The sequence below is a fragment of the Triticum dicoccoides genome, chromosome 2B, assembly GCF_002162155.2.
Source record: "Triticum dicoccoides isolate Atlit2015 ecotype Zavitan chromosome 2B, WEW_v2.0, whole genome shotgun sequence".
In the NCBI taxonomy this organism is placed as follows: domain Eukaryota; kingdom Viridiplantae; phylum Streptophyta; class Magnoliopsida; order Poales; family Poaceae; genus Triticum; species Triticum dicoccoides.
Window position 1 is genome coordinate 458,236,292 of NC_041383.1, and position 15,798 is coordinate 458,252,089.

A 15,798-nucleotide genomic window follows, 5' to 3' on the forward strand; every position below is an offset into this window, starting at 1 on the left:
AAGCAAACATCGCTCTCGCGTCATGACCATCGCATAACCTATACCTGCAACTGTTGTTGTAGTAATCTGTGAGCCACAAGGACTCAGGAATCCCATTACAATGGGTATCAAGACTAGCAAAGCTTAATGGGTAAGGAAGGGGTAAAGTGGTGAGGTTGCAGCAGCGACTAAGCATATATGGTGGCTAACCAATGCAAATAAGAGCGAGAAGAGAGCAAGCGGAACAGTCATGAAGCTAGCAATGATCAAGAGGTGATCCTGAACTCCTACTTACGTCAAACATAACCCAAGAAACCGTGTTCACTTCCCAGACTCCGCCGAAAAGAGACCATCACGGCTACACACATGGTTGATGCATTTTAATTCGGATCTGGTGTCAAGTTATCTACAACCGGACATTGACAAATTCCCATCTGCCACATAACCGTGGGCACGGCTTTCGAAAGTTTATACCCTACAGGGGTGTCCCAACTTAGCCCATGATAAGCTCTCGCGATCAACGAAGGATATACCTTCTCCCAGGAAGACCCGATCAGTCTCGGAATCCCGGTTTACAAGACATTTCGACAATGGTAAAACAAGACCAACAAACCCGCCTGATGCGCCGACAATCCCGATAGGAGCTGCACATATCTCGTTCTCAGGGCAACACCGGATGAGACATCCTACGAGTAAAACCAAACCTCGAGTTTCCCCGAGGGGGCCCCGCAGTCTACTCGGTTCGGACCAACACTTAGACAAGCACTGGCCCGGGGGGGCTAAAATAAAGATGACCCTCGGGCTCCGGAAACCCAAGGGAAAAAGGGCTAGGTGAGGCAAATGGTAAAACCAAGGTTGGGCCTTGCTGGAGGAGTTTTATTCAAAGCGAACTGTCAAGGGGGTCCCATAAATCACCCAACCGCGTAAGGAACGCAAAATCCGGGAACATAACACCGGTATGACGGAAACTAGGGCGGCAAGAGTGGAACAAAACACCAGGCATAAGGCCGAGTCTTCCACCCTTTACCAAGTATATAGATGCATTAATTAAATAAGAGATATTGTGATATCCCAACATAATCCTGTCCACCATGGAGCAATCTTCAACTTCACCTGCAACTAACAACGCTATAAGAGGGGCTGAGCAAAGCGGTAACATAGCCAGGCAAAAGTTTGCTAGGAAGGATGAAAAGGTTAGAGGCTGACATGGCAATTTGGGAGGCTTGAAGAGCAAATGATAGGTAGCACAGCATAGCAATAGAACGAAGAAACTAGCATAGCAATGATAGTAGTGAGATCCAAGGTGACGGTCATCTTGCCTGAAATCCCGCTAGGAAGAAGAACGAGGTGCATGAAGAAGACGAAGCAACATAGTCGAACGAATCCTCACAATCGCAACATTACGGGAACTAAGAAGCAACACCGGAAAGAGACAAACAACATGGTAAATGCACAAGCATAAACATGGCATGATGCACAAACAAGTATGATGCATGTCCGGTTTAATGAGGCATGACATGGCAAAGTGCAACAAACAATACTACAAGTTAAGTGGAGCTCAATATGCAACGAGTTGCATATTGACGAAACACCACAACAATTATTTAGTTCATCTCATTTAAGCTACTCAACAATATTAAATGTTGTTAAACATGGCAAGAGGTGAAGCATAATAAAACTACCTATCTAGGCAAGTTTAAATGAGGCCGGAACCACAAACAACAATTCCGGAAAATCCTCATGTCCATATTTTGAATTAGGTACTGTTCTGCGCTAAAACATATTTTATTGTTATTAAACAGGAAAGTAAAGTGCACCATGTTAAACTAGGCATTTTTCTACCCCATTTACATATAAAGAACATTTAAAACGGAGCAACGGTTATTTAGTTATGAAATAAATCATTTTAACATGGCATTTGAGCAAATTTAATCAAACAACATTTTAAACATTTTAAACATGGATGAAAGCAGCATATTATGAAACTAGATGAAATTCTAAGCATTTTACATATATGGCATGTTTAATTTGGATGCATGGATAATTACTTATTAACACTTTAATATGATGGCATTTTTCTGTAATTATGCATGCACAGGATATTTAGCAAATTCGTCCAGGAAAAAAAACATGACATGGGCCGAAATTGGCTAGCCCAACAATGCATAGGAGGGGTTTGGCGGCTGCTCATAATGGGCCATGGCCCGGTCGGTGGAGGAGGCAGGGCAGGCCCGATCCGGCGCGGCTGCGGGCCACGCAGACACATCGAGGCGAGGCAGGGCGGCGCTGACGATGCTCGCGCGGTCAACGGGCGCTGAACGAGGCATCTTCCTCCTCTGCTCGAAGCAGAGGCTGGACAGGCGCGGCGCGATGGGACTTGGGCACGGGGCTGTAGGAAGGAGATGGCTGCGGCTGGGAGGAGCTGTGGGTGAGGAGCGGCAGCGGTGCAGCGGGATCCGACCAGGAAGGGCCTGCAGGTGGCGGGACGAACTGAGGAGGCGACGGCCTCGGCTCCTGCAGCAAAACGACGGTGAGGCGGAGAAGTCAACAGCGGCGCGACGCGAGGAAAAGAAAGGTGTCGCAGGCGGCGCAAGGAGCTCACCAACGGGCGGTGAGGACGACGCAGAGGCGACCCAAGGTCGCAGGTGAACAGGGCGGCGCGGCTCATCTCCATGGACGGGTGGCCGTGGCGAAAACAAGACAGAGACGGGGTCGGGCAGAGGAGGCGCCCACGTCGTTGGACTTGGCGAAGCAAGGGAGCTCCGGGACAAGCGGGACGCGGGGGTGGATGCGGGAGGACGGATCCATCCATCTCCCGGCTGGGCCTGGTGCAAACGGCGGCGAGGGAGCTGCGGCCAACCATGGATGTTCCTGGTACAGAAAGGGAGAGGCATGAGAGACGAGGGAGTGAACCAGAGGGAGGAGAGACGGAGGAGAAGAAGAGGGGAAAGGGCGACGGGGTCCTGGTTGCTTCATTGCCGATGGCGTTTGGGTGCCCCGGCGAGCTGCGGCTTGTCGCCAGCAGCGACGAAAACAGAGGAGAGGCTCGGGCAAGAGGTTGTTGCCTCGGCTCAATCTAGATCAAGCGGGGCTGGGGCTGCACTAGTTGGTGGCTTTTATTGCCGGCGGGAGCTAGGGGATTGGGTCGATGTGGAAAACGAGGAGGAGACCAGGGGAGGCGCTGGTTGGATCGCTGGTGATCCCGAGGGGAACCAGAGAGAGTGGCGGCTAGGAGGAGGATCCCTAGAAAATAGGGTTTGGTCCAAAATGGACTAGGGGTAGACTATATATATGGAAAAGGAGAGAGTTTGGATCTCCTGATCGAAATCCGACGAACGAGAATAAATATGCTAGGGAGTCTAATCAAGAAAACAGAGATGTATTATAGATGTTAGGGGATGATCCGGACTCAAAGGTAACGACTGCCCGGGTCGGGTCCGGGACAACTTTCGACCGCGTGCAAGGGGTCTGAGTAAAGAGCAGAGAGGGTCAAACGGTCAGACAAGAGGGAATCGAAAACCCGGTTGGACTCGGATCGGTCACGAAGGCAGGGGAACGCGGCAACTACGAACGGATGCAAGCTTTAAAACATGACGGCAACGGAGTGCCGATGCAATGCGAATGATGCTATGAGATGAAATGCAAGACATGAACAAAATGCAAAACAAAAGACAAAAACCCAACCACGAAGGAAATATCATATCGCATCTCCGGAAAAGGTAAGAGTTGGAGTTACGAATATGGAAAGTTGTATCTGGGGCGTTACAACACTCCACCACTACGAGAGGATCTCGTCCCGAGATCTAGGATGGCACTGGAGAGAAACGGAAGAGGAAGAGAAGAGGTAAAACTAAGTTGCTTTTTCGACAAATGATTGAAACCACGAACCTTGAGAGGTTGAGCAATTTAAAAGAAAGAGTACAACATAGATGAACGAGATTGCAAGCAATTCGTTAGAAAAGAGGAACAAGGAACATTACAAGAACTTGAAGGTTGAAAGACATGGAAATAAGAGCTTCACGAACGAAAAGAATATGACCACCTCGATATAATGAGATAGCCAACGAACAAGAATGACAGAATCTGGACAGCACTCCGGTAGAAAAGAGAAGAAAAACTTGATGAGATGAAAAGATATTGAAGAGATGATACAACACTCCGGTTAAATGGATAAGCAAGAAAAGAACATGATCCTCACAAAACGAGGTGATGGGTGAAGAGCACAACATCACAATGCCTCCGTAACGAAAGAATAGAAGCTAGACCGTTGGGATAAAGGGATGGAGAAGAAAATGTCAACTTCTGCCACACAAGAACATGGAAAGCACCCTTCCAGAAGGTTATAACGGAGTTGTTTGAAAATCAACAACGAAAAGAATAAGCTTGTAGTGGGCTTATGGAAAACATCTCAAGACTATGAGGTGACAACCGGCCACTAATGGAAACCATTGATTGCTTGAGATCAAAGAAGAGATGAAAACTTCTTTCACCGAGAGGATAGGAGAAAACTCGGATCATTGATACGCACCACAACTAGCAACATTCCTTAGGGAAGGCTTTAGGTGAAATCTATACCAAGATAACTCCAAAGAAGAGATTGATGGATTTAAAATACCTCATTCTTGACAACATGTGAATCGCGAAGGGAAATTGTCAAGAGTGACATAACACCACCTCAAAAGATAAGATAGAAAGAATTGCACTTCGGAATGCAAGATGAAGGATGCTTGAACACCTCCAAACAGAACGTGTGTTGAACACCATGTTTATTTTAGAGTATAGCTTGGCGGGTCATAACTTTGAGAGGAAACTTGAAGAACAATTGAAGAATGAAAGGAATCCTTGACGAACCACCATGTAGAGCCTCCATGAAGAACTCCGGTAATAAAAGGATGATAAAAAGAAAGAGAAGTTGAAAACACAAGGTGAAGCCTTGCAATGATTTAGATGGAGCTTCGCGATGAAATACAGCGGAAAACTTGGAACTCCAGAAGAAAGATGAACAACATATAATTGAGAAATTGATGTCACGGACAAACTCCGGTAGAAAAGAATTAAACACTTGGATGAAACAAGAATAAGAATTATGTTATGTGTATCCTTCATCAATTTAAGTTGATGACAAGCAACGGATTTGGCATACTACTTATTCCCGTAGAAAGGATTAAGAGAGATATAGCACAAACTTGAGAAGGTATAGATGGAACCACCGGTGGGATTTGGAAACAACGAATATTTGATATGATAACGAAGGAAGTGAAATCTTGAACGAACCACCATAAAAATTGAAAAAGAGAGTAGCAAGGGCACAATTCACCGGGAAGAATTGGAAAATGAATGAAGATACTTGAAGGGATTTAGATACATGAGAACGAAGAGAACATGAACTGATTAGAGGATATTTGAACGATTCACCGGTAAGATTTGGAGAACGGTAGCTACACACTGAGAATGAAGAATTATGACATGATGGCCTTCGGAGGAAAGAAATGGAAACAACTAATGAAAGGCTTCGGATGGTAAGAAAAGAATTGTCACCATCAAAACAATTATGAGGATAGCATGAAGCTAGAACCATGAATATTCAAGAGAATGGACCAAGATTTAAGAAAAATCCTTCTCCGGTCTTCAAATGTTGAGAATGATGATGAGAACCACCATGAATTGTTGAGATACTCCAGGAGAATTAAAAGAGGAAAGGTTGAGCCAAAGATGAAAAGAATTTGAAAACGACCTTGGAGAAGGCATGTGACTGATGAAAATTCATTCTTACGTCAAACTTGGAAATGAATTTGAGAATCGCTCCTGATAATTAGAAGAGTCAGGTAAGATCCTGGGAAAAGACCTGTGGGTTAGGGCCCACTACAAACAACCATCGTTGAAGGATTGCTTGAAATAGAGATTGCACCGGTAGAATTAAATAGCTTGAATGAGAGAAAAAGCTCGAAATAACTCGAACGGATTAAGAATGGAAACATGATTCTTCTGAGATATCTTGAGCACTCCGGATAAGAATAGAGAGAGGTGAACAATTAAGAGGTGCATCGGCATGGGAAAACATTTGAAACGAGGAAAGGGATATGATCAACACAGAAAGCTTGAATTGGATCCACCGAAGAAGAAAAGAGAACAAAGAATAATAAACTTGAAGCTTCGTTAGTATCTTCCTGAGAATCACCGGATAAGAGCATTGACGGAAAAGAATGGAGAGACTTCCCATCAATAAAAGGATACTTGATTAATAAATCTCAGTCCTTGAAGAAAAAGGGTGGGAGGGCGGGAAAACAAAGGCAACTTGGGATGAACAAAACAAACACCGTTGAGAAAACTTAGATTTGATCTTGCGGATGTTGAAAATGATCGGATCCGCATGAAGAGAAGCACACCGGTTGGAAAAAGAATTAACATGACAATATCGATGATCGAAAGGATTAGTACTCCCATAGAAATATGAGAACACCGTTTAGGTAAAGGTATGGAATCAACACTTGACATTGAAGCAACTCAAATACCACAACTCAAAACAAAACAAAGATTGGCTTGCAGAAATAAGCCGAAACAAATACATATGATAGAGATTTACCCAATCCCATATCATGCATCTGTCGGAAAGATATTCTAGGAGCTACTTGAATTCCCACCTATAAACTCCCGAAACTTTTTGGTTATGCAATCTGGTGTTGGGGATACAGGGGAAGCAATATATCTCACCCAAACTAACAATCCCTACATCCAGCTGTATCCATCCGTCAACACATAACCAAGAAACCTCCGGAAATCGTGTACCTCAACATTCGAAAAGCATGCGTTATACGAGCTATGGCAATACTCCCGAACTCCCGGGTACTGGGTGACATCGATGTTATCTCACCAACAACTGCATAAAAGAGATTTTCGATGTCGGCAAAACTCAGGTATTCCAGAACTGCAACGATAAAATTGTGACGACAACACCTCGGAGCTCAACTCCCCGGGTCCCTGCCACATAAAAGACAGGAGGCACCAAGAACAATGTTCTCGTCACAAAACCATCGGAACGATTCCAAGATACCCGCGTGATCCTAAAAAAAATTTGTGAAATTTGAGGAGAGGAAAGACAAAACATCTACGTCGGGAGACCTCACCAGAGCGACGAAGGGACTGAGGAGTAAAAAGAATCCTACTCTCCGATATATATAATCCTAAGACTCAAAATAGTTTTCTTCTAGACTCAACAACGACCAACAATCAAGGGGGCTCCTATGGTCGGTCGAGGCTCTGATACCAACTTGTCACACCCAATATACGACCCTATCCAAAAGGAACTCGAAGGTCCCACCAAGGATAGACCCGCATATTGAAATGCTTTTGCAAGGTGGATATCATTACATCAACATTACATAATAGATGGGGATACATACAAAAGGCATACAATGCCACACGAATACAACATCATCATACATGAGAGCACCATCCGACTACGGATGAAACACAAACAGAAACTCAAACGACATCCACCCTGCTAGCCCAGGCTGCCGACCTGGAACCTATCCCCTGATCGAAGAAGAAGCAGAAGAAGAACTCCAAAACAAGCAAACATCGCTCTCACGTCATGACCATCGCATAACCTGTACCCGCAACTGTTGTTGTAGTAATCTATGAGCCACGAGGACTCAGCAATCCCATTACCATGGGTATCAAGACTAGCAAAGCTTAATGGGTAAGGAAGGGGTAAAGTGGTGAGGTTGCAGCAGCGACTAAGCATATTTGGTGGCTAACCAACGCAAATAAGAGCGAGAAGAGAGCAAGCGGAACGGTCGTGAAGCTAGCAATGATCAAGAGGTGATCCTGAACTCCTACTTACGTCAAACATAACCCAAGAAACCGTGTTCACTTCCCGGGCTCCGCCGAAAAGAGACCATCACGGCTACACACACGGTTGATGCGTTTTAATTCGGATCTGGTGTCAAGTTATCTACAACCGGACATTAACAAATTCCCATCTGCCACATAACCACGGGCATGGATTTCGAAAGTTTATACCCTGCAGGGGTGTCCCAACTTAGCCCATGATAAGCTCTCGTGATCAACGAAGGATATACCTTCTCGCGGGAAGACCCGATCAGTCTCGGAATCCTGGTTTACAAGACATTTCGACAATGGTAAAACAAGACCAGTAAAGCCGCCCGATGCGCCGACAATCCCGATAGGAGCTGCACATATCTCGTTCTTAGGGCAACACCGGATGAGACATCCTACGAGTAAAACCAAACCTCGAGTTTCCTCGAGGGGGCCATGTAGTCTACTCAGTTCGGACCAACACTTAGACAAGCACTGGCCCGGGGGGGCTAAAATAAAGATGACCCTCGGGCTCCGGAAACCCCAGGGAAAAAGGGCTAGGTGAGGCAAATGGTAAAACCAAGGTTGGGCCTTGCTGGAGGAGTTTTATTCAAAGCGAACTGTCAAGGGGGTCCCATAAATCACCCAACCGCGTAAGGAACGCAAAATCCGGGAACATAACACCGGTATGACGGAAACTAGGGCGGCAGGAGTGGAACAAAACACCAGGCATAAGGCCGAGTCTTCCACCCTTTACCAAGTATATAGATGCATTAATTAAATAAGAGATATTGTGATATCCCAACATAATCTTGTCCACCATGGAGCAATCTTCAACTTCTCCTGCAACTAACAACGCTATAAGAGGGACTGGGCAAAGCGGTAACATAGCCAAGCAACGGTTTGCTAGGAAGGATGAAAAGGTTAGAGGCTGACATGGCAATTTGGGAGGCTTGAAGAGCAAATGATAGGTAGCGCAGCATAGAGATAGAACGAAGCAACTAGCATAGCAATGATAGTAGTGAGATCCAAGGTGACGGTCATCTTGCCTAAAATCCTGCTAGGAAGAAGAACGAGGTCCATGAAGAAGACGAAGCAACATAGTCGAACGAATCCTCACAATCGCAACATTACCGGAACTAAGAAGCAACACGGAAAGAGACAAACAACATGGTAAATGCACAAGCATAAACATGGCATGATGCACAAACAAGTATGATGCATGTCCGGTTTAATGAGGCATGACATGGCAAAGTGCAACAAACAATACTACAAGTTAAGTGGAGCTCAATATGCAACGAGTTGCATATTGACGAAACACCACAACAATTATTTAGTTCATCTTGTTTAAGCTACTCAACAATATTAAATGTTGTTAAACATGGCATGAGGTGAAGCATAATAAAACTACCTATCTAGGCAAGTTTAAATGAGGCCGGAACCACAAACAACAATTCCGGAAAATCCTCATGTCCATATTTTGAATTAGGTACTGTTCTGCGCTAAAACATATTTTATTGTTATTAAATAGGAAAATAAAGTGCACCATGTTAAACTAGGCATTTTTCTACCCCATTTACATATAAAGAACATTTAAAACGGAGCAACAGTTATTTAGTTATGAAATAAATCATTTTAACATGGCATTTGAGCAAATTTAATCAAACAACATTTAAACATTTTAAACATGGATGAAAGCAGCATATTATGAAACTAGATGAAATTCTAAGCATTTTACATATATGGCATGTTTAATTTGGATGCATGGATAATTACTTATTAACACTTTAATATGATGGCATTTTTCTGTAATTATGCATGCACAGGATATTTAGCAAATTCGTCTAGGAAAAAAAACATGACATGGGCCGAAATTGGCTAGCCCAACAGTGAACAGGAGGGGTTTGGCAGCTGCTCACAATGGGCCATGGCCCGGTCGGTGGAGGAGGCAGGGCAGGCCGGATCCGGCGTGGCTGCGGGCCACACACACACATCAAGGCGAGACAGGGCGGCGCTGACGATGCTCGCGTGGTCAACGGGCGCTGAATGAGGCATCTTCCTCCTCTGCTCGAAGCAGAGGCTAGACAGGCGTGGCACGATGGGACTTGGGCACGGGGCTGCAGGAAGGAGATGGCGGCGGCTGGGCGGAGCTGTGGGCGAGGAGCGGCAGCGGTGCGGCGGGATCCGGCCAGGAAGGGCCTGCAGGCGGCGCGACGAACTGAGGAGGCGACGGCCTCGGCTCCTGCAGCAAAACAACGGCGAGGCGGAGAAGTCAACAGTGGCACGACGCGAGGAAAAGAAAGGTGTCGGAGGCGGCGCAAGGAGCTCACCAACGGGCGGTGAGGATGACGCAGAGGCGACCCGAGGTCGCAGGTGAACAGGGCGGCGCAGCTCATCTCCATGGACGGGCGGCCGTGGCGAAAACAAGAGAGAGACGGGGTCGGGCAGAGGAGGTGCCCACGTCGTTGGACTTGGCGAAGCAAGGGAGCTCCGGGACGAGCGGGACGCGGGGGTGGACGCGGGAGGACGGATCCATCCATCTCCCGGCTGGGCCTGGTGCAAACGGCGGCGAGGGAGCTGCGGCCAACCATGGATGTTCCTGGTACAGAGAGGGAGAGGTATGAGAGACGAGGGAGAGAACCAGAGGGAGGAGGGACGGAGGAGAAGAAGAGGGGAAAGGGCGACGGGGTCCTGGTTGCTTCGTTGCCGATGGCGTTTGGGTGCCCCGGCGAGCTGCGGCTTGTCGTCGGCAGCGACGGAAACGGAGGAGAGGCTCGGGCGAGAGGTTGTTGCCACGGCTCGATCCAGATCAAGCGGGGTTGGGGCTGCACTGGTTGGTGGCTTCGATTACCGGCGGGAGCTAGGGGATTGGGTCGATGTGGAAAACGAGGAGGAGACCAGGGGAGGCGCTGGTTGGATCGCTGGTGATCCCGAGGGGAACCAGAGAGAGTGGCGGTTGGGAGGAGGATCCCTAGAAAATAGGGTTTGGTCCAAAATGGACTAGGGGTAGACTATATATATGGAAAAGGAGGGAGTTTGGATCTCCTGATCGAAATCCGACGGACGAGAATAAATATGCTAGGGAGTCCAATCAAGAAAACGGAGATGTATTATAGATGTTAGGGGATGATCCAGACTCAAAGGTAACGACTGCCCGGGTCGGGTCCGGGACAACTTTCAGTCGTGTGCAAGGGGTCTGAGTAAAGAGCAGAGAGGGTCAAACGGCCAGACAAGAGGGAATCGAAAACCCGGTTGGACTCGGATTGGTCACGAAGGCAGGGGGAACGCGGCAACTACGAACGGATGCAAGCTTTAAAACATGATGGCAACGGAGTGCCGATGCAATGCGAATGATGCTATGAGATGAAATGTAAGACATGAACAAAATGCAAAACAAAAGACAAAAACCCAACCACGAAGGAAATATCATATCGCATCTCCTGAAAAGGCAAGAGTTGGAGTTACGAATATGGAAAGTTGTATCCGGGGCGTTACACCGGTGATCCTCCCCTCGTCGCCCTATGGAAAAGCGATCACCGGGTTATCTGTGGAACTTGTCTGGGTGTGTTTTATTAAGTGTCCGGTTCTAGTTGTCATAAGGTTAAGTTACAACTCTGGCTCGTCCTTTTACCGAGGGACACGGCTATTCGAATAGATAAACTTCCCTACAGGGGTGCACCACATAACCCAACACGCTCGATCCCATTTGACCGGACACACTTTCCTGGGTCATGCCCGGTGAGGGAGTCCTGGACTAGGGGGTGTCTGGATAGCCGAACTATCATCATTGGCCGGACTCCAAGACTATGAAGATACAAGATTGAAGACTTCGTCTCGTGTCTGGATGGGACTTTCCTTGGCATGGAAGGCAAGCTTGGCGATACGGATATGTAGATCCCCTACCATTGTAACCGACTCTGTGTAACCCTAGCCCTCTCCAGTGTCTATATAAACCGGAGGGTTTTAGTCCATAGGACAAAGAACAATCATACCATAGGCTAGCTTCTAGGGTTTAGCCTCCTTGATCTCGTGGTAGATCTACTCTTGTAATACCCACATCATCAATATTAATCAAGCAGGACGTGGGGTTTTACCTCCATCGGGAGGGCCCAAACCTGGGTAAAACATCGTGTCCCTTGTCTCCTGTTACCATCCGCCTAGACGCACAGTTCGGGACCCCCTACCCGAGATCCGTCGGTTTTGACACCGACATTGGTGCTTGAGAGTTCCTCTGTGTCGTCGCTCATAGGCCCGATGGCTCCTTCGATCATCAACAACAACGCGGTCCAGGGTGAGACTTTTCTCCTCGGACAGATCTTCGTATTCGGTGGCTTTGCACTGCGGGTCAATTCGCTCGGCCATCTGGAGCAGATCGAAAGCTACGCCCCTGGCCATTAGGTCAGATTTGGAAGTTTGAACTTCACAGCCGACATCCGCGGAGACTTGATCTTCGACGGATTCGAGCCACAGCCAAGCGTGTCGCACTGTCACGATAGGCATGACCTAGCTCTGCCGCCGGACAGTGCCCTGGAGGCCGCACAAGAGTCCGCTACGACCCTTAACTCGGAGCCGACTGCGCCGATCGAGGATGGGTGCCTAGATGCCGCCTCGGGGGCTTCTACCCCTACAGCGATGGAGCCGAATACCGACTCTGTCCCTTGTGAAGCTTGTGACTCCGAGGTGCCGGACTCCCCACCGGACTCCGAACCTCCCACGCGTCTACCAATCGAATCCGATTGGGCGCCGATCATGGAGTTCACCGCTACGGACATCTTTCAGCACTCGCCTTTTGGTGACATCCTTAACTCACTAAAGTATCTCTCATTATCAGGAGAGCCCTGGACGGACTGCGGTCGGGACGGTTGGGATGCGGACAACGAAGAAATTCAAAGTCCACCCACCACCCACTTTGTAGCTACTGTCGACGACCTAACCGACATGCTAGACTTCGACTCTGAAGACATCGACGGTATGGACGACGATGCCGGAGACGACCAAGAACCAGCGCCTACGGGGCACTGGAAAGCCACCTCGTCATACGACATATACATGGTGGACATCCCAAAGGATGGAAACGGCGATGGAACAACGGAGGAAGACCCCTCCAATAAACAGCCTAAGTGTCGGCGTCAGCGGCGCCGCTCTAAATCCCGCCATAGCAAGAATGGAGATTCCGGCACCGGAGACAACAACACCCCGGATAGTGCCGAAGACAACCCCCTCCAGCAAGATTCAGCACAGGAGGATGGAGAAGCCAGCCCTCATGAGAGGGTGGCAGACAAGGAGGTAGAAGACGATAATTACATGCCTCCCTCCGAAGACGAGGCAAGCCTCAATGACGACGAATTCGTCGTGCCGGAGGATCCTGTCGAACAAGAGCATTTTAAACGCAGGCTTATGGCCACGGCAAGTAGCCTCAAGAAAAAGCAGCAACAGCTTAGAGCTGACCAAGATCTGCTAGCCGACAGATGGACCGAAGTCCTTGCGGCCGAAGAGTACGAACTCGAACGCCCCTCCAAAAGCTATCCCAAACGCAAGCTGCTGCCCCGATTAGAGGAGGAAGCATACAAACCCACATCACCAGCGCACAATACGGCCGACCGGCCACCCTGCGGCCGCGACAGAGAGGCCTCCAGGCCCTCCACTAAAGTCGTACCCCGGCATCATTCGAAAAGCACAAAGCCACGAGGGAATGCGCCGGACTTGCGAGACATATTGGAGGATAAGGCAAGACAATCAAGATCGATCTATGGATCGCGCGGGCGCCCCACAATACGCGACGATGACCGTCGCGCTGGATACAGCAACTCCGGCCGGGCCGAACACAATAGACAAAGCTCGCTTGAGCTACGTCGTGATATAACCCAATATAGAGGCGCCGCACACCCACTATGCTTCACAGATGAAGTAATGGATCATCAAATCCCCGAAGGGTTCAAACCTGTGAACATTGAATCCTACGATGGCACAACAGACCCCACGGTTTGGATCGAAGACTATCTCCTTCATATCCACATGGCCCGCGGTGATGATCTTCACGCCATCAAATACCTCCCGCTCAAGCTTAAAGGACCAGCTCGGCATTGGCTTAACAGCTTGCCAGCAGAATCAATTGGGTGTTGGGAGGACCTGGAAGCCGCATTCCTTGATAACTTCCAGGGCACATATGTGCGACCACCAGACGCTAATGACCTAAGCCACATAATTCAGCAGCCAGACGAATCGGCCAGACAATTCTGGACATGGTTCTTAACCAAGAAAAATCAAATCATTAACTGTCCGGATGCAGAGGCCCTTGCAGCCTTCAAGCACAACATCCGCGACGAGTGGCTAGCCCGGCACCTAGGACAGGAAAAGCCGAAATCCATGGCAGCCCTCACATCACTCATGACCCGCTTCTGCGCGGGAGAGGACAGCTGGCTAGCCCGCAGTAACAACCTCAGCAAAAATTCTGGCAGTCCGGATACCAAGGACTGTAATGGCAGGCCGCGTCGCAACAAGCACAAACGCCGCATTAACGGCGACAATACCGAGGATACGGCAGTCAACACCGGATTCAGAGGCTCCAAACCCGGTCAGCAGAAAAAGGCTTTCAAAAGAATTACTCCGGGTCCGTCCAACTTGGACCAAATACTCGACCGGTCGTGCCAGATACATGGCACCCCCGAAAAGCCAGCTAATCACACCAACAGGGATTGTTGGGTATTCAAGCAGGTAGGCAAGTTAATCGCCGAAAACAATGGCAAGGGGCTGCATAGCGATGACGAGGAAGAGACCCGGCCGCCGAACAATAGAGGACAGAAGGGTTTCCCCCACAAGTGCGGACAGTGAACATGATATACGCAACCCACATACCCAAAAGAGAGCGGAAGCATGCACTCAGGGACGTATATGCGATGGAGCCAGTCGCCCCAAAGTTCAATCCATGGTCCTCTTGCCCAATCACTTTTGATCGAAGGGACCACCCCACCAGCATCCGCCATGGAGGATTCGCCGTGTTGGTTCTAGACCCAATCGTCGATGGGTTTCACCTCACTAGAGTCCTGATGGACGGCGACAGTAGCCTGAACCTGCTTTACCAGGATATAGTGCGTAAGATGGGCATAGACCCCTCAAGGATTAAACCCACAAAGACGACCTTCAAAAGCGTCATACTAGGTGTAGAGGCCAATTGTACAGGCTCAGTGACACTGGAAGTAGTATTCGGATCCTCGGATAACTTCCGAAGCGAGGAGTTAATCTTCGACATAGTCCCGTTCCGCAGCGGCTATCACGCACTGCTCGGACGAACCGCGTTTGCAAAATTCAATGTGGTGCCGTACTACGCATACCTCAAGCTCAAGATGCCAGGCCCTCGAGGAGTCATCACGGTCAACGGAAACACGGAACACTCTCTCCGAACAGAGGAGCATACAGCGGCTCTCATGGCAGAAGTGCAGAACGGCCTCTTAAGGCAATTCTCTAGTCCGGCCGTTAAACGACCGAACACCGCCAAGCGCGCCCGGAGTAACTTACAACAAGACCACGTGGCACGTTCCGAGCACGCGTAGCAATGCGGCCCCAACACCAGCCCTTGCAAAATTACAAAACCAGTACTCCGCGTAGATCATTACGCTCTGAAGATACCATGGGCATAGGGGGGGGGACACGACCACGGCAGGCCCAGAGTGCGGCTCAACCACACCAAGGGCTCCCAAGTGTGTCATCCTTTTTTTTTCTTTTTATTCTTCTCTTTTTTCTTTTTTCTTATCCTCGGGACTCCGCTTACTAGAGGCCATGTCTGGCAGTTGACCTGCCGAACTCATGATGCAACAACCAGGAAAAAAGAAAGGCCACGCCGAGTATCCAGGTGGTCTCCATTACGAGCATTATACCTGTTTTATACACCATTCCGCAGCCTATCCCTGGAGGGGGACATGTTAAATAAGTTCCATCCCTTGCTTATCGCACTATTTGTATCATTTTGCATTCATGGCAGTACCTTTTAAATAAACAATGCAT